Source organism: Falco biarmicus, chromosome 20, assembly GCF_023638135.1.
Source record: "Falco biarmicus isolate bFalBia1 chromosome 20, bFalBia1.pri, whole genome shotgun sequence".
NCBI lineage: Eukaryota > Metazoa > Chordata > Aves > Falconiformes > Falconidae > Falco > Falco biarmicus.
Genome location: NC_079307.1, coordinates 590,618 through 615,488, shown reverse-complemented (window position 1 = coordinate 615,488; position 24,871 = coordinate 590,618). Strand labels below are relative to the sequence as shown.

The 24,871-nt window shown below is 47.9% G+C and overlaps 1 long non-coding RNA gene across 1 annotated transcript; it reads left to right on the top strand.

The window, feature by feature from the left end:
- The first annotated feature begins 16,025 nt into the window (after positions 1–16,025).
- On the top strand, positions 16,026–24,510 carry LOC130141724 (uncharacterized). Its single transcript, XR_008819146.1, has 3 exons — positions 16,026–16,145; positions 17,549–17,715; positions 18,521–24,510. It is a non-coding gene; the product is annotated as an uncharacterized LOC130141724 (long non-coding RNA).
- Positions 24,511–24,871: the final 361 nt, after the last annotated feature.

The following is a 24,871-nucleotide window of genomic DNA, read 5'->3' as shown; positions in this document are numbered from 1 at the left end:
TGCTTTGCATGGGGGGAAACTGTCTGTCGACGGATTCAGTGCAACAAGATAGGCTGACTAACAAATAGACTATTTATTATCTCTCAGAGCAGCATCTCTCAGGTCTGGACTAAAACTCAGCCATAAATGCTGTCCAAGCAGAGGAAGAAACAACACGTATTCCCCCAAAGTCTTGGAAAAACCCTTCATTTTCTTGAGAACCTCCGCCGAGATTGATAAATCCCAATTTCCAGCAGCCCTTTGCCCCTACATCCCTCCGGTTCAGCAACGTAGCAACTACCCCAGGACATGATAACAGCCTGAAAATATTTAAGGGATGCAAACAAGAGGAGGAAAAGCACCAGGGTGTTCCTAAGAGCAAGATCTGCTGAATGTTCAGGAGATCAGAGGAGCCCCGCAGGGGGAAGGGGTATGGCGGAGCTGACATCCCAGCTCATTGTGCCGAAGAGCTGCCATGGATATTTTCCTCCTTGCACATGAAAACCTTAATGTGCATGAGTTTGCATGCTCCTCTGTGACCCCTTGATGACCCAGATGGTCTCTTCTGTCAGACATTTTATAAGCTTTATGAGTTTAGGAGCTTTAGGAGTTTTAGGTTCAGAGCTAAAGCTTTCTATAGAACCACAATTTTATTTTCAGAAAAGCTGAGTATTCAGCAAGGCAGGGAAGACGCTGTGAATTCTTCACACGGGGTGCTTTAACCTGCTGCCACCCCAGGCTAGGGGTAGCTGAGGTGGTGGCACCTTTCCCTGGTCTCATCCAAGAGGTGTCACCCAGCGTGTCCTCGATGCAGCACATGGGAATGGCTGGGAAATGGCCCTTGCGCAGCCTGACGGGGGATGCAAGCGCTTGCTGCTGGATAGTCCAGATGGAGCTGGGAAGCAAGGGCTTGGCAAGCGATTTTATCACCTCTGCTCATCTCAGAGACCAGCTGCCAGACTGCTCAAAGGTCAGGGAATTAGAGATGGATATTCGAGGAGTATTGTTTGCATCTCTCACTCTGTTATTATGGAAAAATGTTCCTGATCATCCATTTCATTTTACACCAGGGTATAGCCTAGCTAGCCTGAAGTTGGCAGTGACCTCTTCTTGAAGCGCCAAGACTCTTTTGCACACATGCAATAAAATAAATCACTTGAATTAGTTGCATTGCAACTTACTCTCTCTCACACCTCGGCACCAGGAGGCTGGAGCCAAAAAGCCATCGCGGTGGGATGCTCAACCTGCAAGCCATTGGCCCTGAGTGGGTTTTGTGCCTCCAAGGCTAGTGATTTTATAGCCTTTTTGCTACAACCCATTAGAAGCCCCCTCCCCGTGCTCTTTCCTTGCTCTTAATTGACATTAAATCATCCTGAGCTGGTCTTTGCAAACAGAGGATCTGTGGAAGATGCAGGTAATGTGGAAAGCGAGTGGGTGCTTAGGCAAGAAGCTTTGATAACACGGTTATTGATAACACGGTTAGGGCTAAGCTCCAAGCCACCAGCTTTAGGGATGTATTTGCACTTCAGGCCAAACCTGAAGAGGATAATATCAGGCCTGTACCAAGCCCTGGCTGCTCCCTCCCGCAGTAAGCATCCATCAGGGAGCCAGCCCAAAGTACTTGATCAAAAATTGCTGGGGGGAATCCAAACAAGAGCTTTTGCAGGGTTAAAACTAGCAGGGCTTGGAGCTGAGGATGAACGGAGAGGTTTGCCAAGTAACCCTGGGGCTTGGTGGCAGCCCCTCCAGCTGGGGACAGGGGTGGGTCAGGGCAGAGGCACCCAGCCGGCACAGCCGGTTCCCTTTCCAACCTTGGTCTGGATCCCGTAGGTGTGTGTGCTCACGTTTATTACGTAGTGGGTTGGGAAGCAGCCGCAGCAGCGGTTTTGCTGTTTCCTTGCTCTGCTGGCGGGCTGAGAGCTCCCACCTTGCAGCCTGTCCAGTTATCCTGGCAGTGATGCTGGAGTCTGCTTAGGGAGGGACTGGGGCTCCACAAAGCCCAGCTCAGTGCGTTAAACTGTGCTAATCACCAATGACAGATCATATCTAGCCTCAGGAGATGTTGTTAATGATTTTAATCGTCAAGCAGAGGAGCAATGCAGCCAGAACCCACCGGGGCTCACAGCCACCCTGGCATTATGTGGCTGTAACAGAAAATAACACCTAGTTTTCCTGAAATCACTCTTTTTGATTATGATAGCTTCGAGGCTATGATAGCACAGGACAGGAGGCGATGTGCTGGGGTACCAAGTCCCATCCTTGCTATTGCGGGGCAAACCCAATACATACTAAATTCATCATGGTCCACACAGCCAGTACTTAAAACTCCTGATTTCCCGTATCAGGGCTGGGTACTGACCCATTTTTCCACGATAGCACGTTTGAGCTGCTTTCCTCCACATACCACTCATAAGCTCCCCGACCCATCCCTGCATTAACCCATTTCATCCGGGGCTTAGCATCACCCCATCCACCTTTGCACCAGCATCCAGAATATCTCACATCCCAAATAACTCCTTGGCTTGCTTTGGAAATCCCTCAGTCCTTACTTGTTGGAGCACCATTCCGAACATCCAGCCTCAGATATTTCTGGCTTGCTGGTAGAGGAGCAAGAGCACCCATTAATAAAATGGTTTCAGTGCTTTTTCAACAGCATCTGTGCGAGTCAGAAGAACGTTTTCACATCTGCTGCAGAGAGCAGGGACTTTCTGCAGAGGAAGGTACATCCTTGGATGTGCAGATGTTCTGGGGCTCTCTGCTATGCTCGTGGTGCATGGAAGCAGCTTGTAAGCATGCAGTGGGGAACTGCAGGGCTGGGATTTGTTCACTTAGCTGCTTCTTAATACATAGATATCTGGCTTGTGAGTTTGCGTTAGGCAAATTTGCATGCGCATTGAATATGTGCAGAAATGCGCTCGTTCAGGCTTTGATGTCTGCAATATTTAACATCATCTGTTTTCCGATCAACTTGTCTTCTCAGCTCAGGATTTCATTCGGGGATACTTCTGCCTGATGGCTACATTTCTTCCGACTTTGTGCAACATCTGGGGAGTTTAACACATGCTCAGGAGGGCAGCACGCTATTAATTGGACATTAAGTGGTGGGCCATGTCTGAGGCCATTGCACATTGTATTAATTACTGAGTGGCTAATAACAAACTTCTGCCCCTGGTATTTATAGAATAATAAAATCTGTCCATGACACTGGCCTCACATCTGGTGAAACTGGCAAACACATTTTCATTTACCTCCCTTTCTGGAGTGTGCTAATAGCTTTCAGATTTCCAGGGGGACAACTGGAGATCTTAGAGTCTTACGGACACATTGCTAATGACTCTGGAGTGAAGAGTGAGCTGAGATTTGCACTTCAAACAGGACCAAACCCCTCTAGTCCTCCCCTTGCCCAACATGGCATCGAGGCTCAGGGATAAAAAGCTGGGATTTTGGTGTGCTTGGCTGAATGAACTGTTTACAAACAGTTTGGAAACTTTTCTCCGTGTTGTTTCACAAAATAACAGCATCCCTGTAACCATCAGTGTTTATAACATCCCTATGAAGGATGCTGAGCGCTGTCTCTGCAGGTGCTGGGAATGGGTGCCGTGGGTCTACGTAAGGCAGATATCACCCTTTCCATCTGTAAGAAAGATCTGGGAGGAGAAGTGCTTTCAGGAGGGACGAAAAGGGGCTGCTATGCTATTTAGGAGAGAGCTTGTGCTTTAGGAAAAGCCGTACCAGGCTGTCCCTTGTAAGGGACTCTGCTGTAGCCTAGTGAAGGCTGGGGAGCAGAATTAGGGGTGGCTGCAGGTAACTGCAAGGCTGCTGTCCTGCTCTATGATGTCCAGGACAGACCCTCAGGCAGGGGCTGAAGGATGCTGCCCTGCAAGAGGAGGCGAGCAGGACCAGGGCAGGGCATCTTGGCTGCTCCAGAAGAGAGGCTGGAGAAGGACCTGTAGTGGGGAAACTCAACCTGCCCACTCCCACTCTTGAACCTAGTTGTTGCAGGTGGGGGCAGTCTCCTAGAGCGTATTCCTGGCTTAAGCAACTTTGAAACCTCACTGTAAAGCAGCTGCTGAGGCATTTCTTCCATGCCCAGCATGTTGCTTCCCTCCTGTCTTGGTTTTTAAAGGCATTTAGCAAATCCCAAAGAAGTTGGCATTTCTGTGCTAGCGGCAGACTGGGGAAAATTGCTGCAGGGGTGGTTAGGTGGTGTCTTTAACCTAAACAAGTAGGAACCACTTACGGGAAGGTAGGCACGGGCCATACAGTGTTATCAGGTCAAATATTACAAACTGTCTGGATCAGTTTTGCCCTGAGGTTGATGCTATCAGGTGGAAATCCCTAGGAAACGGCAGTCCCTGGGGTAGTGCATCATTTGCTGCACTTTTCTGTTATAGTTGCATTCCTCCAGAGCTCCATTGCAGGTTCGGAGAGCCTCAACCGCCAGTCTCCAGTCACAAGCTCCCAAATAACATGAAAGCAATGGGGCTGGAGGACAGTGGTTGCAGGATATTTGCCCATACCTCTGTGAGGACTTCGCTGGCCAAAGGGCTGCTCTTCCCTCAAGCTTTTGGGGAAAACCTACCATGGGATTTGCTTTTGTACTTGTAGGGGCAGCAGGGAACAGGTTAAGGACAGGGAGCTCATAAAGTGGCAGCAAAACTCATTACCCAAGAGGCTGCTCATAACGTCTGATCTGTGCACAGAGCTGGGAGGATGCGTCCTGCCGGCGTCCCCCCTCTCCTCCCTCAAACAACCCCTGTTCTCCGAGATAGAGCCCCGGTTTGTCCCTGCTACAGCCCCCCACCAGCCTCGCTCGCCCGGAGGAAGTTATATCACCCTCCAGGAATTGCTCGGACGCACTGAAGGTATGTGCAGCTTGTAATCGTCTTTGGCGCTGGGCCAGGGTCCCCCCCCCTCTCTCCACGCTATCAAAGATTCTCTGTCTCCTTGCCAGTCGGGAGGGCATGATGTCATCCAGGCACCAAAGCGGGAGCCACGGGAAAATGGAGCATTTCTATAATCCCCTCGTCTCTTAGTCAAAATCCGTCAGTTCCTAGGAAAAGGCTTCCCGTGGCCATTCATAGGGTCTTATTACTGGAGAAGCAGCCAGAAATAGTCTCCCTGTTGCTGCTTGTAAGCACGAAGGTCGCTGGGATGGGGTGAGCCCCCAGGGAAGGGCTCCCAAGGAGATCCTGCAGCCCGAGGTTCCCCTGGGACGGCGCCTGCTGCGGTCACTCCAGAGTTGTGCTCGAAGCCTTGAGTGATCACCTGGAAGAAGTGGTGATAAGCTTTACCTGGCAAACAAGCATCCTGATGAAGTGAAAAAGCCTTCTGCAAAGGTAGCACAGTCCATCCAATGGTGCCAGAAAGCTGCGTGATGCCTCTCCTCCCTTGTGCCTTGTCCTGATGAGAACCTTATTTTGGCTTGCAGGAAGCTCATGATCTTGAAGCCCACCGAGGAAGACCGTGGTATACTGTAGAAGGTGGACAACTTCTTCTTGACCACTGGAATGATGGCTTTTGGGGAATCATGAAACATCTTCTGGCCACTTCCAAGCATCTCCCACTTTCATGCCCCATATCCCAGCGAGCAGCAGGATGAGGTTCCCGTGGGGCATCAGGGAGCACTTTAAACCAATGTTGGTCCTTTGAGGCTTCCTGTCTAAAATCCCCTTTCATCTGATCCCCTCCCCAATGCCTTTTCCCCACACACAAACTTGTCACCACTTCTTCTCCCAGCTCTGGAGACATCTGCTTTGCCCGTGTCCTCTAGAAATGCTGAGGGGAGGGCGAGCTCGTTGGGAGAAATGTCATAGTTCTTGCTGCCTTTAAACAATAACTTCTGAAAACATCTGAAACAGACATAATTCTCCTTTTCAAGAGCCCTATCTGAGCAGCTCCCCAAATGCTTGGCTCTGGCTTCAAAGTTGGCGTTTAGCTATAAATAAATAGCATTTCATTAAAAAAAAAAAAAAAAAAAAAAAAGGAGAGAAATTAGCCAAAAAAACTTATACAAGCAGAAGCTTAACCAATGCCAGATAATGGGGCAATATGGATTTTTATTTTTATCCACATGGGTCCATGTGCTCTTTATCTCCCACTGTAATTTATCCTTATAAATTAGGTTCACGATACTAAAATAACGTTCTACCCTTTACCTACCACAGAGAAAGGCAGCAGAGTTTCAAGTGCTTTGAGATCCTTAGATGAAAGGGACAACAACCTTGACCAAACAGCCTATTACTAATAGTTAAATGCATGCAAACACTTTGCTGAGCAGGGAGAATGCATGTAAAGGTGAATCTTAACTGGTCCTTAATTGGCAAATTTATACCCATTAGGCTGATGCTGGGTAAGGAGAGACTACAGTTACTGCTGTCGTCTGTCCTGAAGCGGAGTTTTAGTGTCCCTTCCAGAATAAGCTTAGCACCTGATGGTGTGGGCTCTTTTTCTCCCCGTGCCTGGAAGCTTCTTCCCACCCCAAGGGCTCCCAGGGGTTGTCCAAGCCGTGTCTTCTTGTCTATTCTTTGAATGATGTCCGTCCAGGATCTTAAATCACTACGGCGTTAGGAGAAAAAGTTATCTCAAGCTCCCCATTCATCCCTAAATGATCAGCCGAACTCGGTGGCTGGGGACTGTCCTCCCCATCCACCCGAGGCACAGCCACAGGGGACGAGGCAACCCTCCTGCCCAAGTTCACCTGATTGTCCAGCAGGAACTTCAGGGCTTTTAAGAATAACATCTCTTGGAGTTGGGCCAGGATACACAGAAGCCAATGCTGCTGGGTCAGGAAAAAGCAGAGGGGTTGCAAAGTCAAACCCTCAGAGCTACGAATGGCCACTGAGCCTGGCTCTGCCACTTGAATTTCCCCCTCTCCAAGGCTTTTCTGGGGGGCTGGGGCTGCGTTTCCCTCCTGTTCAAGGGGTTTCTGGACTCACTGTTTTCTTTTGTGGAGGTGGCACCAGGAGCATTTGGTTTTCTGTCCGTACACACGCTGGATTTGCTGCTGCTTTCTCCAAGCCTAAGTTTCCTCTAGCTTCAACATTCCCCAAGGAGTAGTTGTGTCCGACTTCGCAGCACAGACAGGTTAGTTTGGGATTTTGCCTCCTCCATCATCCTTCTGACACCTTTGTTCAAGATGCACTTTTGACTCTTTACATTTCACCCATCAACAGTGAAAATTCAGACATGGATAGAAAATGGATTTACCCTGCTGACCTTATCGATTTCAGCAGGGGAGCTGCACACCTTTTGCTAGAAATACTCACACCTTTCGGAGGCAGTTGTGGTTTTCCATGACCATGTACAAGCCAAGGAGGCAGGAGACCCCACGCTTTACCCTTTCCAGCTGGAGACAGCTGGCTCATCGCTGCACGGTGCCTGGTCCCAGCTCATCCTCTGATCTCCTCCAAACCTGGGGAAGCCTTGGGGATTTGAAGCCTGTTGGGATGCTCGCATGAAATGCATTTATCATTTTCCCTCAGGAAAGATATGAGCAGTTCCTAACTGCAAACACAGCCTGGGTTATTAATACCCAAACCACAGAGGTGAGAGTGATGTTCTTGAGAAGACGAGCTCTTTTCAAACCTGCTCATCAGCGGCACATGCACTTGCTGCCTAAAATAGGTGCCACCTTTACCTTTCTTCCTCTTATTCCCCAAACTTTAGTGCACTGAGGTACCGCAAAGACTAAGTATGGACTCTGCGGTGTGGCACTCGAAGTAGCATCAAATGGTGTTTGAAAGAGCAGCCCTGGAGGAAGAGCATCGCTAGACAGTGGGGATTTCCAGTGACTCATAGCTAGTATCAGAAATGCTTTAAGATGTTGAGGAAAAAGGGAGCTGAAGTGCACTGGGCTGGTTTTTACCTGCAGTCACCTGCTTATCAGGCATGCCTTGTAGCCCAGGGTAGATTTTTTTTTGTTTTTCTCTGAAAAAAAGAAGTGCTTTTTCTTCAAGTGCACCGCAGATGTGGCTGTGAAACCCCCGGGAGCTGCGTAACATGCCTGGCCAAAAGTGACTCCTGATGTCAAAGGCATGCGCAGGGCTTTACCCCTCTGTAAGCCTCTGCCTCCTGCAGCACCCCAAAGAACACATAAAAAAATAAATAAAAAAACCACATAGAAAAATAAAAAAGTAGGTCAAGATAGGCAAAGAAATAGTCTGCATTCTCTCCTCTGCACTGCAAGCATTTTTCACCTTCTTTTAACCCCCCAACTCTCCCAAAGTAATCATTTTTTCTTTACCAGAAATATACAGTTCCCTCCATTTAATTTAATTAGAGCTGCCTTTGACCGTGGCCTTCAGACCTGGAAGATGAGTGCCACATGCCGTGTGTTGCTCCTAACCCCAGCAGCTCCCCTGCCTCCTCAGGGACTCTGTGCAGGACAGACAGAAGATTAGTGCCTGAGAATGCCTCATCCAGCCTGAGTGCATGGAGATAAGAGATAAAAATACGTCTGCCTTGGGTATGTGCCTGCTTTCCTCTGCTGCCGGAGCTAATCATCTGATTTTTGCTGGACGGCAGTCTGTCAGCGCCACCTCTTGGTCCATGGCCCGCTGGCTGTGCTCATCCCACCGCCACGGGCATCTCCATCCCACCGCCATGGGCATCTCCATCCCGCCACCATGGGCATCTCCATCTCGCCACCATGGGCATCTCCATCCCACTGCCATGGGCATCTCCATCCCATCACCATGGGCATCTCCACCCCACCACCACGGGCATCTCCATCCCATCACCATGGGCATCTCCATCCCACCGCCACGGGCATCTCCATCCCAGCACCATGGGCATCCCAATCCTGCCGCCGCAGGCATCCCTGTGCCACTGCCACGAGCATCCCACCACCGCACGGATGCTTCCCACCTCCCTCCTCAGTGTGGTTTCCCCAGAGGGTTCAGGCTGAGGGTATGATAATATACCTGAGGTCTGCAAAGCATTAACGTGAGGATATTGTCAGATATATGAGCTCATCAGGGAAGCAGGCCAGACACATTTGTTACCGGGAGAGAAACTACTTCTTGCCCTGACCCACTTCCAACTTGCTTTGTCTTTATTGTTATCTATCAGCACCTTCCTTACTCATTTGGAATAGCTGGTTAATTCCTGTCCTTGACCACCTTCTCCCCTGAATCCCCTGCAGCTGCTGTAGGACCTGGTATATCACAGAGAAAGGGGATTTTTTTGTCAAAAGTGTCTGTTCTCTTTTGATTCCACAACATTAAAAAATAACAGGTATTTCCAAGCAAATCAGTTTGCCTTGCCAACAGTGGAAATTTTGGCAAAACCTGAAGATCTCTCTGGTTTTTCTTGTTCCTTTGAAGGAAAATACCTTGTGAAAATCAAGGCCAGGATGCAGGAGGAAACCAGGAAGGAATCAGTGCAACCTGGCATCACTGGTGCATGGTCAGAGCTATTTTCCTGGGAGGACTAAGTAAAGCAGTTTTGGTGCAGAGACCTCGGAAGACACCTGAGTTTGATCTGTTGCTGACATCTAATCCCTCAGCTTGTGAAACTTCTCCTACCCACCTATGAGTTGTTCCCAGTGGATGCGCTGGTGACTCCCCATAGACTTTGGGAGAGGAGGAAAAGCTCAGATCCCCCCAAAATGTTTGAAAAGTAAAGGAGATGCTTGCAGTCTTGGACTGCAGCGGTGACCAGAGATGGAAGAAGGCTGCAGACCAATTTGAGTGATGGTTTCATGCCTGTGAATCTATGGAGAAAATAACAAGAAAGCAAAACCATGGAAAAACTTGGCAAGCTCTGTTGAAACACAGAAACTTCTCAATTTACCCCCAAGTGTATTATCTCCTTGAGCAGAGTAAGAATCCTCCCCAGGTCTGCTGGCCATAAGTAATGGGAAGAAGTACCATTTCCATCCATGAAATCAAGGAAATGCAGTCAGACAGCAACAGACACCAGCAAGGGCTCAGGGATATAAAAATATCGTGAAGATGGCTTTGGGAATGGATTCATTGCTCGGATTTTAAGTCACCCCTGTCTTTTTTGAGATTTCATTTCTTCTTTACATTTTTTCCCTTCCTTTGTTCTTCCTTTCTGCATTTTTCTTTTCTAATTTTAACGGGGACACAGCACAACAAAGTGGGGAAAGGGACAAAGGCAAAAAACCGAGTGGAGGTGCAGAGGTGAATTTTCTAATGAATTTGGCTAATGAGAAAGATGCCTTAGAGAAGATTGCTCGATGGCAATTTAAAGGCTCTTTCAAAAGCCAGTTAAAGCATTTTCCAACTCCCTCACCCGTGACTTTTAAATGCTTTTTTGAAGTCTGATTGCTTGAGTTTGGCTTTCGAGGCAAGAAAATAGACTAAAACCAGAGAGAGCCTCTGGAAAGCCAGGCTGTGCTCACCGATGCAACGTGCCTTTTGGCATCGTTTCCTCCAGCAGCTCATCCCCCACCTGGGGCCTTGACAAAAGAACTAAATAAATAAAGTTTGGAGAAAACAATAAAGAACAAAGGAGACACCACCACCACCACCACCACCACCCCCCCCGGCTTCATAACCATCTCTTCCCTTCCTTGGTGACACCCAAAGGATGGGTTTATCCCAGTTCAGCAGAACTGGAGGTGTCAGCAGGTCCTGGAGGATGCACAAGGAGGGGATGAAGAATGCATCCAGGTTGTGCCTCTTCAGCTTCTCTAAGCTGCCACTAAATTAGCTTTCAGTCAGACTTGGGGACCTCACAGAGCATGTGGAGGGATGTGGTTAAAAGGTTTTCCCTGCGTGTAGTTGGAATTAGCAGCTGAGCCTTCGGTGGTTTCACCTCCGCAGGGGAGGCTGTGACTCCACCAGTTTGTGCGAAGCCTCAGCTGCAACGTGTCCTGCTTATAAAAGTTATGAAACTCTCAGAAACGGGACTCTTGATGATTCAAATCCCCCAAATACCTGCTGAGTTGGGGTTTTGAGGACTTATGCTTTAGTCTTTGGGCTAGGAGGGCTGGGAAATGAGCCATAAAACACACCCACGTGCGTGCACACCATGAATTCATTAAGTGATATATATATCTCTCTCACGTCCGTGTGTGTAATTCCTGTTTCCTGGGGCTGAAACTGCACCTGAAGAGAGATGCTACTTACCACCATCCACAAAATGACCTCTTTGCACACCTGAGAAAACAAGAAGGAAAATGAGATGCACAGAGGGATGCAGGAGTCACCTGCCTGCAGCCTGTGCTGGTGCAGCTGTGAAGCAAGGGTAGCTCCAAGACCATCACAGATGCCTCCTGAGATCCCAAACGGGTCCGCTGGTGCCTAAAATCCACCTGTGCGGTCAAAATCCTGCTCGTACTGCCTTGTTGCCCTGAGCAACCTTGCACAGCACCCTGAGCATCCTGAGCATCCCTGTGGGCTGTGCTAATGCCCCGTCTCTGTGCTGTCCAGGTGGCTTCTGGGTTTCAAAGGGAGTTTATGGCTTTACAGGACCATCTATGTATTTGCTTTAACGCGCTCCTGACCTCAGGATAGGAATCGGCACGCTCTGATATAGAAAGAATTACACTTTTTCTGGGATTTTAAGTCTTTTTTTTAAAAAAAAAAAAAAAATAAAAGCTTGCCAACATGATTTTCTGGCAGATAGGGAACTCGTGTGCAAAGCACGTGTTTGTTGCTGAAGTATTTTTGGCAAATCAGGGTGGATTTGAAAGCCCATGCACTCTTTCATTCTTTCCTCTTGGAAAGAGAAACAGGTCCAAACCCAAGCAATTGAGCAGATGCCTTTAGTAGTTATGACAGTTAATGTTTTTGACAGGGCAAAGCCATCTGGGTTAAAGAATACAGAAAACCTGCAGACAGAAACGAAGGGAAAAGAGAGACCCAGGCTTGTCTAACGCAATACCTGAGGTCAGTGGTGGGATCCCGCAGGGCTGAAGTGCTCTGAGCCAGCTCCTAGGAGACGTTAACATTCAACATGAAACACATGAGATGATCAACAAGGTGCAGAAGGCTAGGGAGTAGAGGGATAATCCCACAAGGAATAAAGCAACGCCCAAAAGCAAAAAACGAGGGTTCATTTCAGGATGTTCCTAAATCAGTACGTTGTTTTTTGCATTACCGAACATGCACGATTTTGCAAGCTAGGACCTGGGAATATTATGCTTTTTGTTGATTTTGTATTATTCCGTCCTGGAGCCCTAGGTCTGAGCCCAGGAGCTGTCTCTGGATGGCAGCTCATGGTTTGCTGAGCTGAGATACGGGGCGCTCTGCATTCCGTGACCTCAGCTGTGTAGTTTGTAACTGGGAGAATCCTCCTGAACATAGACCAGCAAAAAATTCTAATTAATTGGAAGATAAATGAGCGTGCTGTTTGGAACCAGCTGGAGACGCAGTCCCTTGTGTTACAAAGTCAGCACTTTCTCCCAGACTTCTACTTCAAGCTATTTTTAATTTGCAGTGGAACATATCATTGCTTTTATTTTTTCCCGGTCACAATGACAATGTGTATGGATGGGGTCAGGTTCAAAAAGTGAGGGAAAGAGATTGTGGAAAGAGAAAAACAACCCAGAAGAGAGGAGGACCTCCAGGAACTGAACTCAGCACTGACCTGGAGCACGTAGCTAACCCTTTCTTTGCTTAATTTAGACTGAGCGTAGGTGTATTCCGAGGGAATATTTGGATCCTTAATTAAGAATGATGATGTAAAAGGAAGTGCAGGCATAGTGAAAATGGATCAGAAAAGAATTAATTGACTAATAGGGGTGTTCAGAGCACAGACTTTGAGCTATTTCTGTTCCTCCTTGGGCTGGAGGGAAGCCAGGGTGTCTCTAAGGGGCTGTGCGTGGGGCAGGGAGCTGACACGGTACCCCATGCATCCCCAACACCGAAGCCACCAGGCTGGTCCCATTCCCAGGTCGTTTTTCCATGTGGATTCAGTTCAGCCTCTAGTTCTCAGACCCTCCAGCGAGCACTGGTAGGATAAAAAGTTAACTTCCCATAGAAAATCATGACTTGGTCCTCAAAAAGGGTGGAAAGCCCAGGCTTGAGAGGATGAGCAGCTGCAAACTGGGGTGCATCAGTGGGGTGCTGGGAGAACCAAGCAGGAATAAATACCGGAGAATCACTGCTCCTAAACGATCCTTTATTTGTTGGCTGCTCATTGCAACTGCTGACCTCAGAGTGCTAATAATCCTGAAGGGCTCTGGAGGCTTTTTAGCATGTGCAGTTTAATGTAATAAGCTTTGGCATCTAAAATGTTTTTTCCCCTTTTGGCTTCTCCTTTGGGCTCGAAAACAACGGGGTCAGATCAGTCTTCGAGCAAAGGGATGAAGACAACCCTCTCTTTAATGCGCAAAATTATATCATCGGTGGCCAGAGGTCACATCCTGCTGTCTTTTTAAAGATAACACCAGCCCCCTCTCTATTTCCCCGGTCCCTTATAAACCTGGCTCGACCCATACCCCGTAGCAGCAAGACTACACAGCGCAACATCTTGGATTAGTTATGAGCTTTTCAGATGAGCTCCAACTCATATTTCATATCATCCCCCCCCCAGCCGTAAGATCTGAGTTTGTCACATTTACTGGAGACGAAAGTACAAACATGTTTTATTCATTATCTGTCCTCTTCTCCTCAACAAGCACCTGCAAAACATTTCGGCCCTAGACCAGATCAACAAGGCTTCATTAGGCATGACACTTTCTCCCTGGCTTGGATGATGAAGCTACATTTTATCCCTGCACTTCCCGGCTGTAAAATTGCCTGGAGATCATCACCTTGGAAGAAAGCAGAACTCCCCAGACCTCGCAAGTGAGGTGGGGAAAAAGGGATCGAGGTCATTACGCAGCCCGGACTGTTGGGAGCCGAGGGCACGGAGTTATTTTAGCCTTGTAGCATCCAGGAGAAAGCACAGTCCTGCTTTATCAGCGGGGGAACGGGGGAGCACAGCTTTTGCACAGCCTCATACAGGGGGCTTGCGGGCTATTGGGAGCATATAGCCTCTGTTATTATCTTTATTTTAACCAGTAGCTGATACAGGAGCAGAGGTTCAAAGCTCCTTGCCCGCTGCAGCCCCAGCCTTTCCTTCTTGCTGGCTCTGCTCTCCTGGCCGATGAATATTTATTGGATGCAAAACAGAAAAGCTTCACCAGGAGAGGCAGAGAAGTTGTTTTCCCTGCAAAATTCAGCAGCTTGGGGTGAGCTTTGGAAATAAGGGAGGAAGAAGTCCCAACTCTGAATCAGGCATAGCTGAGGTTTTAAGCGCTGCTTGTCAAGCTTAAATAATTAAGAGAAGTATTTGGAATGATCTCCAGTCTTGGGCAGAGTGTGTGCCTTGGACCACAAGCATCACACTTCTACCTTTCAGCTGCTTTTTCCCCACCGAGTAGCTCGCTAGACCCCACATCTGCCCTGCCAGCCCTCCCTGGGGACTAAATTGCTGCCAGCAACTCGGTTCCCAAATACTCCCAAGTGATGGGGTTTTATTCTTTACATGAATCACATCTAACGCTGCGTTGCTCTTGGCTTGGCTGCCCCACGCATCTGTGCCCCAGGAGTCTTTGTCGCATTGCTTTCCTCTTAATTATCTTCATAAACGTACTTTTTTTTTTTTCTCCTCACCTTCTCTCTTTCATTTCCAAAGTCTTCAATCACTTGTTTTCCTTCCACCTCTTCTTGAGTTTTCTGACACGTGCAATAAAAATGCCAGTAAAATATTCATGAAGAAACACTGATCTAGGATCACTGAGATCCCGCCGATGAAGTGCCTATTGCTAGGTAATTAAAAGATACCACCAATAAAACAATATATTGTGACGAGCTAATGGCCTGCCACCGAGAGGGCCCAGCGAGATGCAAAATCCGATTTCCAAAGGTCTTTATGTTTAACATTACAACAGCTACTGGGTAAAGCGATCAAACAAAACAGCAGGTAGAGACATCCCCATGCCACGTTGGTTGACGGCAAAGCAGCGACATGCATTTATTCAGTGCTAATACAGAAGTGAGCTCTGAAAGATCAGCATTTCACTTCTTTGGGGTAAAAGCATGAAATAGTCCCAAGAACTGCAATACTTCATAGCCAAAGGCCTTTAGGTAGGCAATGGGGCACAGCGGGGATGCCAGGGCCAGGCTGCTCTGATGCCTTCAGCATCTGCAGCATCCTCCTCTCAAGGGCTTTCACAGCTTTTTGATGGAGGGCTTTTTCTTTCTCCATTTTCAGCCCTCTGCCTGGTGATGTTTTCAAGCAGTTCCTGATCCTGGCAGTGGTGGAAGTATGGATTAAAGGGGAGAAAACTGTCAAATAATCTCTTTGAAGCACGCCTCAATATTCGTCACATCAATTATTCAGCATCCGGGAGCAACCAGCTCTGGACAGAAGACGCTGCCGACACAAAATACCCTTTTTTGTGGAGTTTCAGAGCAGGAAAGGGTCATTCTAGGGGAAAAAGTCCTAACACACTACTTTGGCACTGTCTGAAAGTGCCTTTATATTTTTCCTAAGGCTGCCAGGAACAATTATGGGTCAGATCCTGGCTGAGGATGGGGAGCAGAGGTTTAGCCATGCTCAGGCAGAGAGGGAGGATGGATGGGGTAGCCAAAAGCCATGCCCCTCTGCCTGGGGCAACTGTCACCCCGATTTCCAAATATGATGGGCAGAGAAGGACGGCAGGAGGAGCTGGACCCATCTCTTCTCGCCGTGCCCTTGAACCTGTGTAGCATCATGCACGTTTTACTGGAAAGAGGTGAATTTTCAATCCGGCAAGGAGGGGAAGCAGCCTTTCATCCCTTCGCCTGCCTTCCTCATTACCAACCTGTCTGCGCACAACCGGCTTTTTCATTGTGCGGCTCCGAATGGTGTTTTGCCAGGTTAAATATCAGCCCAGCAGCCAGACCTCTGATTAGATGTGTCCCTCGGGGCACAGCTGAATTTTGCTTTTAACCCCTCGTTACTCCCTGCCCTTCCCTCAGCATCCCCTGGCGAGGCCTCCCTACCCTTTCCTGTTATTGTCCTGCTTGCCTCTGATAAGATTAAATACGTGCCCTTCAAAAAAAAAAAGGCTTTTTTTTCCCCCTCCATGTACCTTATTGTTCTTCAAAGAGATGGGGAAGACAAGATCCCGCTCCTAACTCCCGCTAAGAAAAGCCCGTGATCTATGAGGCTGAATAAATAACCCCGAGTCCCTGTGGTGCGTGAGAGCAGCATTCACCTCGGTAATTGAAATGCGTTAACGGAGAGACCTTGGGTTTTGCTTTTTTAATTCAGTGCCAGGGTTGTGTAGGATCTTTTTTTATCTATTTTTTCTTTCTTTTTTTCTTTTTCTTTTATTTTTTCTTTTTTCTTTCAGTTTTTCTCCTTTTCTCTTTTTCCCCCCTATTTTTCCTTTCTATTTTTTCTTTCAGATTTTTTTTTCTATTTCTTTTCCCTTTCTTTTTTTTTTCCCCCCTTTTGTGTTTTTTTTTTTTTTTTCTTCCCCTATGAAAAGTGAAACGACACTCCGCGGGCCGCCTGCGAACTATTTGCCCTGCAAAGCCCTTTGATTCAGACGATGCCGAAGGTTTATGATGACTCGGGGAGGGTGGGGGGTGGGGGTGGTAGTTATATATGTGTTATGCTTTTTGCTCAAAGCTGTTTCTGGAAAATACGTACCTACAGCAAAAATACGGAGGTGCTTTGCATTTTCACTAAAACATCCCTGACAGGGCTGGCTGGCAGAGGGGTGGGGTGGGGGGGGAAGAAAAGCCTCAAATGAGCCCCAGGTGACCCAGAGGGATGAGAAATCACTTTGGTTTAATATAAGGTTGATGGTGAAACAGGGTGGTGTTTGCCAGGGCTTTGAGACCTTTGTAGGGAGAGGGACCTCCTGGGCGGAGGTACGAGTTTATTTATAGGGCTGTTTCCTACTGGCTTGCATTGAGCTGATGGCATGGCTGCGCCTAGTAAAGTAAGCACATTTAGATGCATAGATAACTCTATATATTAAAAAAAAGAAGGTTTTCACCCTAAAAAGAGGAGACAAGGGCAGGCTGGGGTCTGGCAAATGTTATTTTCCAGGTTCTGCAGTGGGAAAGCTCAGAGCTCCACGCCTTGGTTAGCGCCGGCTCCCCTGTGTCCTGCTGCAGTCCTGGGAGCTGGATCTTCCCCCCCAAGAGGTGGTGTAAAGCAACCCCCAGATTTAATACCGGCACATCACAGGACCCTCCACATCCACTTGACGAGTGTTTCTTCTCTGCGATACCTTCCATACAGACAGGGAGTGGTGCTGGAAACTTTTCGTTCCCAAAGCCCGGAGCTGGGGTGTGGAGTGGAAAAATGTCCCGATGCCAAGGGTTTGGCATGGCAAGAGAGGGATCTGATCCTGGTGTCAATTTGCACCGTCACCAGCAGAAGGGCCGAGCATCGTCGGGTGGCCTTGCGGAAAGGGGTCAGGGTCTGGCCCCCAGATCGCTCCCCCAAAGTGCCTGGTCTCCCCATGGATGGCAGTGGGAGCAGTTTCCTTTTTATCTTGGACAAATTAAATTAGGGTGGAATAATAATCCTCCGTTAAGTTCTCATTGAGCTGATGAGCTCAAAATTTTCTTTTCTTTCCTTTCTTTTGCCTCGCCATCAACTCCAGCAGTTCAAGGGACAGCAAAGCTGCTTTGGCCTCATCCTGCCTCCCCACTTGGGCAGCATCCAAAATTTCTCAGCAGAGGCTTGACCGCTGTTGCAGCCCTCGATGGGTCCTGCCGGTCTCTTCAGGGGGCTTGGAGCATCCCCACCTCTTTCACCCTCGGATGGCAGGTAATAATTCATCGCCAAACGATGCCTTGCAGAATAAATCTGAATGCATCCCCCTCCAAAGAGGCAACCCAGCACTCCAGGCGCTAAACCAGATTGGAAATTACAATTACTGCCCCACAGGAAAGCCCAGCATTTACTGCAGCCCTGCACTGGGGAAGGGAAAAAAGACCAAAATGAGCAAAGCTGCGTTTTGTGGAGCAAAATACCATTTTTTGCTTTAAAATCACCAAACTCTTTCAAATCACGTTAATATTTATGGCTGCTCTTGCCATGCGTAGTGTCCTATAAGCAGAAGTGCCGTATGGAAAGCATCTCCCTGGAGGCATTGCATCCACTACTCTCCAAATCTTCCTTTCCCCCTTTCCCGAAACTGGAAAACTTTTGCTTTTTCCAATACCTGCCCAAATCACCGTGAATTTTACAAGAAGGGAAATTTCCTTTCTCATAAGACAAAGGGTACAACCTCCTCCTGTTGCCACCGTATTAAAAGATCCCCGTTCCCTAATTAACCCATCTCCCCCCCAGCCTGTAGGTAAAAAACCAACATCCAATACTCCCCAGAGCGTGTCCATGGCTTGACAGCCTTCAATAGGTTAATTTTTCAAAGTGGTAAGCTGATATTTCTGTATAAAATGCACATCTGCAGGGTAAATGCTATTAAGTGTCGGTGAATTATGGTCCCAGAGTACAGATCACTTGAGCCTTAATGCTACAACCACCTTAATGTTTTTTTGAATGAAGTTGCTGCTAATTGCTTCCATATGATTTCTTTTTTTTTTTTTTCTTCTTTTTCAATATCCCTCAGTTTTTTGCTGTACCATGTATGATGCTACAAATAACAAGCAGGGAAATTACACTTTATTTAAGCCAGGATTAATGCCCACTCATGGGTGGGATTTTGCCTGGGGTGCTTGGCATGGAGTTATCCTTACAAGGTAAGGGCTTGCCCTTAGCCCTAAGCCAAAGGAGAGTGAAATATGGAAAATTCAAGGGTTTTTCCCCACAGATCAAGGGACTGAAGTCCCACCTTGACGCCCAGCAGTGTTCCTTAGGAGAAGCCTGTCTTTAGCCTCTTCTGGGGCCTTCTAGCTCAGTTTTTCTCAATGCAGGACTCAAAGGTGAGTGTTTTTCCCGCAAGGTAACGCCGTGCTCTCCATCTGCATCTGCAGCCCCATCTGGGTTGTTGCTTCCTCCAAGTGTATCACATCTAGCCAAGGCTACTAGAACCAGGAGCAAACCCTCCTCCATGAGCAAATGGGAGTAAAAATAAGGCTTTAGGGAGCAAAGCTTGTGGAGCTGGTGTAGGAAAGGGGGATAGAGATCCTGGGGGGTGTGGTGGTGGTGGTGGAGCAGTTTCTGGTCCACAGAGATGTCTGCAACCCTGCTATGATGGCCGTATGGACGATGGCAGGAGCAGGGTGCTGAGCACCGGTATTTCCCCTCTCAGCATCTGGATCCAACCGCTTGCTGCATCAGATCTGAGTGAAAACCCTGGGAAGTCACACCCAGACATCTCAGCCTGCACCTTGGCAGCCCTAAAACCATCACTGATGGCTGAACATCAACACAACTCCTATCAAAGAGATACTCCTGCATCCAGGGTTTCATACGTCTAGCGATGCGCATCTCAGGAAAGCCTTGATTCTAACTTTCTGCCTCTTAAAACAGTAGAAAATTAGCCAAACATCCCCAAAAGTCTTCCTGAATGGCTTTTTCATTCCTGGGGGGAGCAGGAGAGAGGAGTGATGCTGGTCGGAGGTAAGCTCTGCACTGGGAGGTGCTCTTGGGAAACTCACGCTCTGCCCACTTAGAGCCAGTTGTAACATGGGGGTATCACCTTGGGAAAAAAAAAAAAAAAAAAGAAAAAAAAAGAAAAGACTTTTTAGGAAAACCGTGGCTTGTTAAGTTTTCTGGAGCTGGAGAGGTCTTGGTTCAAACACCCTGCACAGCTCCAGCGGGAAGGCAGGAGGGCAATGCGATGTAAAGCAGAGCTTTGAAATAAAGCAGAAGGTGCTGGGTGATGGGACCACTGATTTACAGCCTGTATTTTTTACGGCCAGGTCTCGGGGGTTTACAGTAGAGCCCCAAAGCAGCCAAATTAATTAGTATAATGAAAAACCCAAGGGCTGCTGGAGGTTGTTGCTATGCATCACCCCTTAATTAAAGCCTAAATCCCTTATTCTGATCATGCATAGGTGCACCTCCGCTGTCTGTAATATGATTAACCTCAATACCAGTGTAAGAGAGAACAAGATATGGCCCAAAGGAGGTGGATAAGGAGATTTTTAGCTCTTGCTGGAGTTCAATTCAGGTCAAGCTGTCAGCAGGGACTGTGCTGGGTCTAATATTGCCCCCCCCCCCCCCCCCCCCCCAAGCAGATCCAGAAGAGGTAAAAGCATTTGGCTCCTGGGCACAGAGGAGATGCAGCTGGATGTCGGGGTCACCAAGCATCTGCACTGCCATGGAGACTGGCAAGAAGCCTGGATATAACTGCAAAAGGGGGAGATTGATCCCAAACCGGACAAAATCCAGATAAAAATCTTTCCGAGCACTACAGCAGTGTTGAAGCGCCTTCCCCTGGGTGGGAGGCTAATTGCTCATCCCATGGAAATGCTGCCTTTGGGGTTTTTTTTTGCGATCGAGAACATCAGAGGAATGGGAACTGCAAAAGGCATTTGTGAACTGAAGCCAGGGAATTTCTCATGGCTTAATATAAAACAAACTCTTTCATTCATGAAACGTGTATTTCTGCCAGGACTAGTTTTACATCCACCTGTGCTTGTGTCACTTCGAGTTGTAATTCTCTCCCAAAGACTGACTCAGCCTGAATGTTTATGTATATTATATATGCCTGAGAATATATACGCATGTGACAGTGCTTGTATATATTTGTGTCTTAATAGCTATGCAAAATATTAAAATTTAAAGGGAGGAAAAGCACACCTGAAGAGTTAAAGCTTTACTATACAGGGAACTTAATTTGAATTAAGGGAAGGAGCTAGTTGAAAGCAGAATTGCTCTCCCCAGGGAACTCCCTGCACTGATGTTCCCCATCTGAACTGGGAGCACTGGACTCACGCCGTGAGAGGACCAGGACTGGTTGCAATGCCGAGCTCCTCGCTGCTGCCTCGGTAGAGGCTGATGACAGCTGCCTTTGGTTTACATCAGGCTTATTTGCTGGACTTAGCATGGCCACATAGAAGGCTGCACTGCATGAATTTGCCTTCAGCAATTAACCAGAAGGAAATTTACCCCAACTAGTAAACCTTAGAAGAGAGGGAATTCGTTAAACAACTCTGTTTTGCAAGCACAGGGCTGATTTTGCAAGTCAAAGAAGATTTTATTTTTTAATTGTATTTTCTTTAGTGGTTTTGCCAGGTGTATGTCATTTCTGAGCTCCAGCAGCTGAATGCAACAGAGACAGGCGCTCAGCTTCCCCAGATATTGCTTCTTGTCCTTTAATTCAGGAGATTTGTGGACTCACATGTGATATGACAACTTTGAAAGCAGGGAGTGGGGAACTTGAGGCTGATGCTGAGCATTGCTCACCACTGGGGTTTCGCAAAGAAAGGCAGAACCCTCTGCTTTCAAAGCAGAGAACAGAAAGTGCTACATTAGGGACTTTTTTTGGCTTTCTTCTAGTCTTTCACATGGTTTTCAGATCCCTTTTTGAGGAAGGCATGGCACAGGTGAAAGGCTTTCCAGCTGTTCAGGGCCAGCTGGCTGCAAGACCTGAACTTTCATTTCCCAGTGCAAACCAGCAGCATTCCCCTTCCTGGGGCTAGTTACTGGCCTGCTCACCTACTTCATCCCAAACCATGTACCAGTGGAGCTGTTTCATCCCAAACCATGTGCCAGAGGAGCTGCTTCATCCCAAACCACATACCAGGAGCTGCTTCATCCCAAACTGTGTGCCAGAGGAGCTGCTTCATCCCAAACCATGTGCCAGGAGCTGCTTCATCCCAAACCATGTGCCAGGAGCTGGAGCTGCATCCATGCCCTCTTCTCTTGCTTCTGTAACATCCTGCCTATTCCCAGCCAGCTCTGCCTGAATTCCCATAGTGCATGAATAAAGCAAACCCCTCCATCATCATCCTTGCAGAGCAAGGCAGGGCAGCTGAGGGGCTGAGGACACCGGCACTGATGTACCTCCAGGAATTTCCCTTGGCTCAGGAGATGACACGTGTGACAGCCAGCTGAAGGGCTGGAGCATCATGGCTACCTCCTCCTCCTCCGCAGCAGCAGTTTCCCCAAACCAGGAGCCACTGGCAGTCCAGTGCCTTGGAGAGGCTGATGGCAACCAGAGGGCCCAAAAGCAACAACATGTTCTTGACTGATGGGGTTGGACCTACGTGCAACTGGATGGTTCCTTGGGTGGGTTTGTGTGGCTTTCAGAGGGAGCAGGATGCCACCCTTCCCTCTTGGCTGCTCCACTGTCTGCTGGTTTGTGCTTACAGACCCACTCCAAGAATAAGCCCAACCAGAGGCTGCAGAAAACTTATTTAATTTGCCTTTACTTCACTTTTTTTTTGCATTTCTTCTTCAGATCAATTTTCTTGGCCGTCTCTAAAGCCTGATGCTGGTGGTGGCTTCCTCGGAGGCTGCTTTGCCAGCAGGGAGCAGAGGGAGTCTGCAACTGGCAGGCAGGCATTACCTTGCTGCCTCCAAACATCCCAGCTATCAGAAGATAAACCACAATTCCTGGCAGCAAACGATAGAAACTGAAATGTTGTCCTCTTCAGGAAGCCCTCACTGCCTGTTTTCAGGGATTCGTGGACCATGCTGTGGGGAAAGGAGGGTGAAACTGAGGCTTAGCACCAGGACTGCCATTAAATCTTGTCCTCAGTGGGCTGACCTTGGTGGAGGGGCTGTTTTCCACCACCCTTTCTTTTGAGAAGCACTGTAGGGGGGATAAATAACATGGTGCTTGACAGAAGGTCGAGGCAGGTCACCCTCTGGGACCTTTAGGGACCTTTAGGGATGTGTTTCCCCAGGCAGCTCCAGCTGGAGCTGAGCCAAAGGCAACAGCAGGACCCATCCCATCCACAGCACGATATTTCCCCAAGCTCAGGCGATTTTGGAGCACACACATGGTTCATTTGAGCCTGAGATCACACCAGTGGAATTCTGTATTTGGGGTCCAAAAAAAAGCCATGGTGCTGGGCTCTCGCACTTGGTTACTGATGTTTCTCCTCTGGGTTATGAACCTCAGCTTTGGGGTCATCGCTCTGCTCTTTCAGCCTGATGTTAGAGGGAATCTCTTTACAAACACCTTAAAATCCCATTTTCTCTCCATTTCTGGAGAGAAAAGTGGATGAACGTTCCTATTTTGATGTATTTTTGCATGGGGAAGGAAAAGAGGTTACGCAAAGTGTCATCCCAAAAGGAGCTGCAGACAGGACTGTGGCTGGGAGCACCAGGGCTGGGTTTCTCACAATGTAAAACAACACGAAACCTCTCTGCTGAAGCCAGCAGCAAAAAAGAGAGCTTCTTATATTTTCTTAACCCTTTTCCCCTCTGCTTTTTTCCTTGGGAAAAAAAAAAGAAAAAAAAAAGAAAAAAGAAAAGATGCATTAGGGCCCAGGGCAAGCCCAGAGCTCTCCAGCCCCAAAGCTCAGCCCTCTCCTAAGCAGCCCCAAACAGGATTTTTTTTGTAATGGGTTTATAATGTTAGCTGTTATCCTTGCAGGCAATCTGCAGCGAGGTTTCAGTGTGCCTCTGCATGTGTTTATCACATTACTTGTAATTACCAAGCTTTATTTTCCAGGTGGGGAAACTGAGGCACCGAACTCGAGCTATTTCCAGGTCAATACAGAGGTCCGGCTGCCCCGCTGAGCAGCCAGTCTGATGGGGCTTGTTGTGTGTTGTTGATGAGGATGTGCATTAATTTAGGAATTTAATATTTAGGGATTATAGCTCATTGGTAGCCTGGATGGCAAGTGCTTCTCTTTCCCCATCCCAGCTGCCCTGGGAAAGTCCATCACAGGCTTCCCTGTGAGCATCCCGTGGGCTATACTACCCTCGGGCTTTGGAAATGCTCCCACGGGAGAAAACAATTCCCACCTGCTCCTGAGCACACTGGTAAGCCTCCGTTTTCAAATCCAGAAAGAAAATAAAAATCACAAATCACGCCCTGGAGAATATTGATGCTGACCCATGTCACTTTGGGACAAAAAGGGCAAGATGAAAAACCCGCCTGTATTTGATGGGTTTGAAATGTGCCTGTTTATACAGGGATGCACACACGTAACGTGTGTGTTAGGGAAAGCCTTGGATGGTGTAAATCCTCCTGCAAGCATGCTCCTGCACTTCAGGGCTTGCCAAGGGGGGTGAGGGGATGGCTTAGATACACCTTTCAAGTCGGGGAACCCAGAAAATTAAGCTTTGCCCCAGGGAAATGAAAAAGAGCTAGAATCTATTAAAAAAAAAAAAAAAAAGAAAAGGAAAAAAACTTGGCCAAATCACTGCTCGGGATTAAAATATTATATTAAATCATTCGCTGAGTGTAGCTGTGTTGTGCAAGCTCTGAAAGGCATTTTTCAGCGTTGATGGCTTTCCCATGGCGATTTGTATAAATATTTTTTTCCCTTTGCAGTGTAGCGGTTGGGATGGCTGTGTTTGACTTCATGGGGGTTGTGTGGAGCTTGGCGACGAGAGGTTTTAGGAACTTTTTAGCAGCTCATCCCGTTGCCCTGAATTCAGCTCACCCCCAAACCCCAGCACATTATTTTCAGGTGTGAAAAAACCCCACAACCCAGCAAAATGTTCATTTCAAGAGCCACAAGGGAGGGGGGGGGCGGGAAAAGCCTGAGGAGGAAAACAAGGGTTTGGCCATTGGATTTTCTCCTGGCATCTCCTAGGAGAGAGGCATGGGATGGATGTTCTTCATCTGAAGGGCTGCACTGCCATCTCCAGGTCTGCCTGCAGAGCCCAAGAGACACGTCTGTAAGCTCAGACATCACCCCCGGTTAATTCTGCGGTGGCTTGGCAAAGACAAGCATCAAAATATTTGTGTCGAGCAGGTTTTTTTAACTAAAGCCCCTCTCATCTTCTTTCCCCTGTAAGAATTTATCACTGAAAAAAAAAATAATAAATCCAGCCTGGTCATTTTGCTTCAGCAAATGCAACGTGTGGATGCTGGCAGTGACAGTGGGAT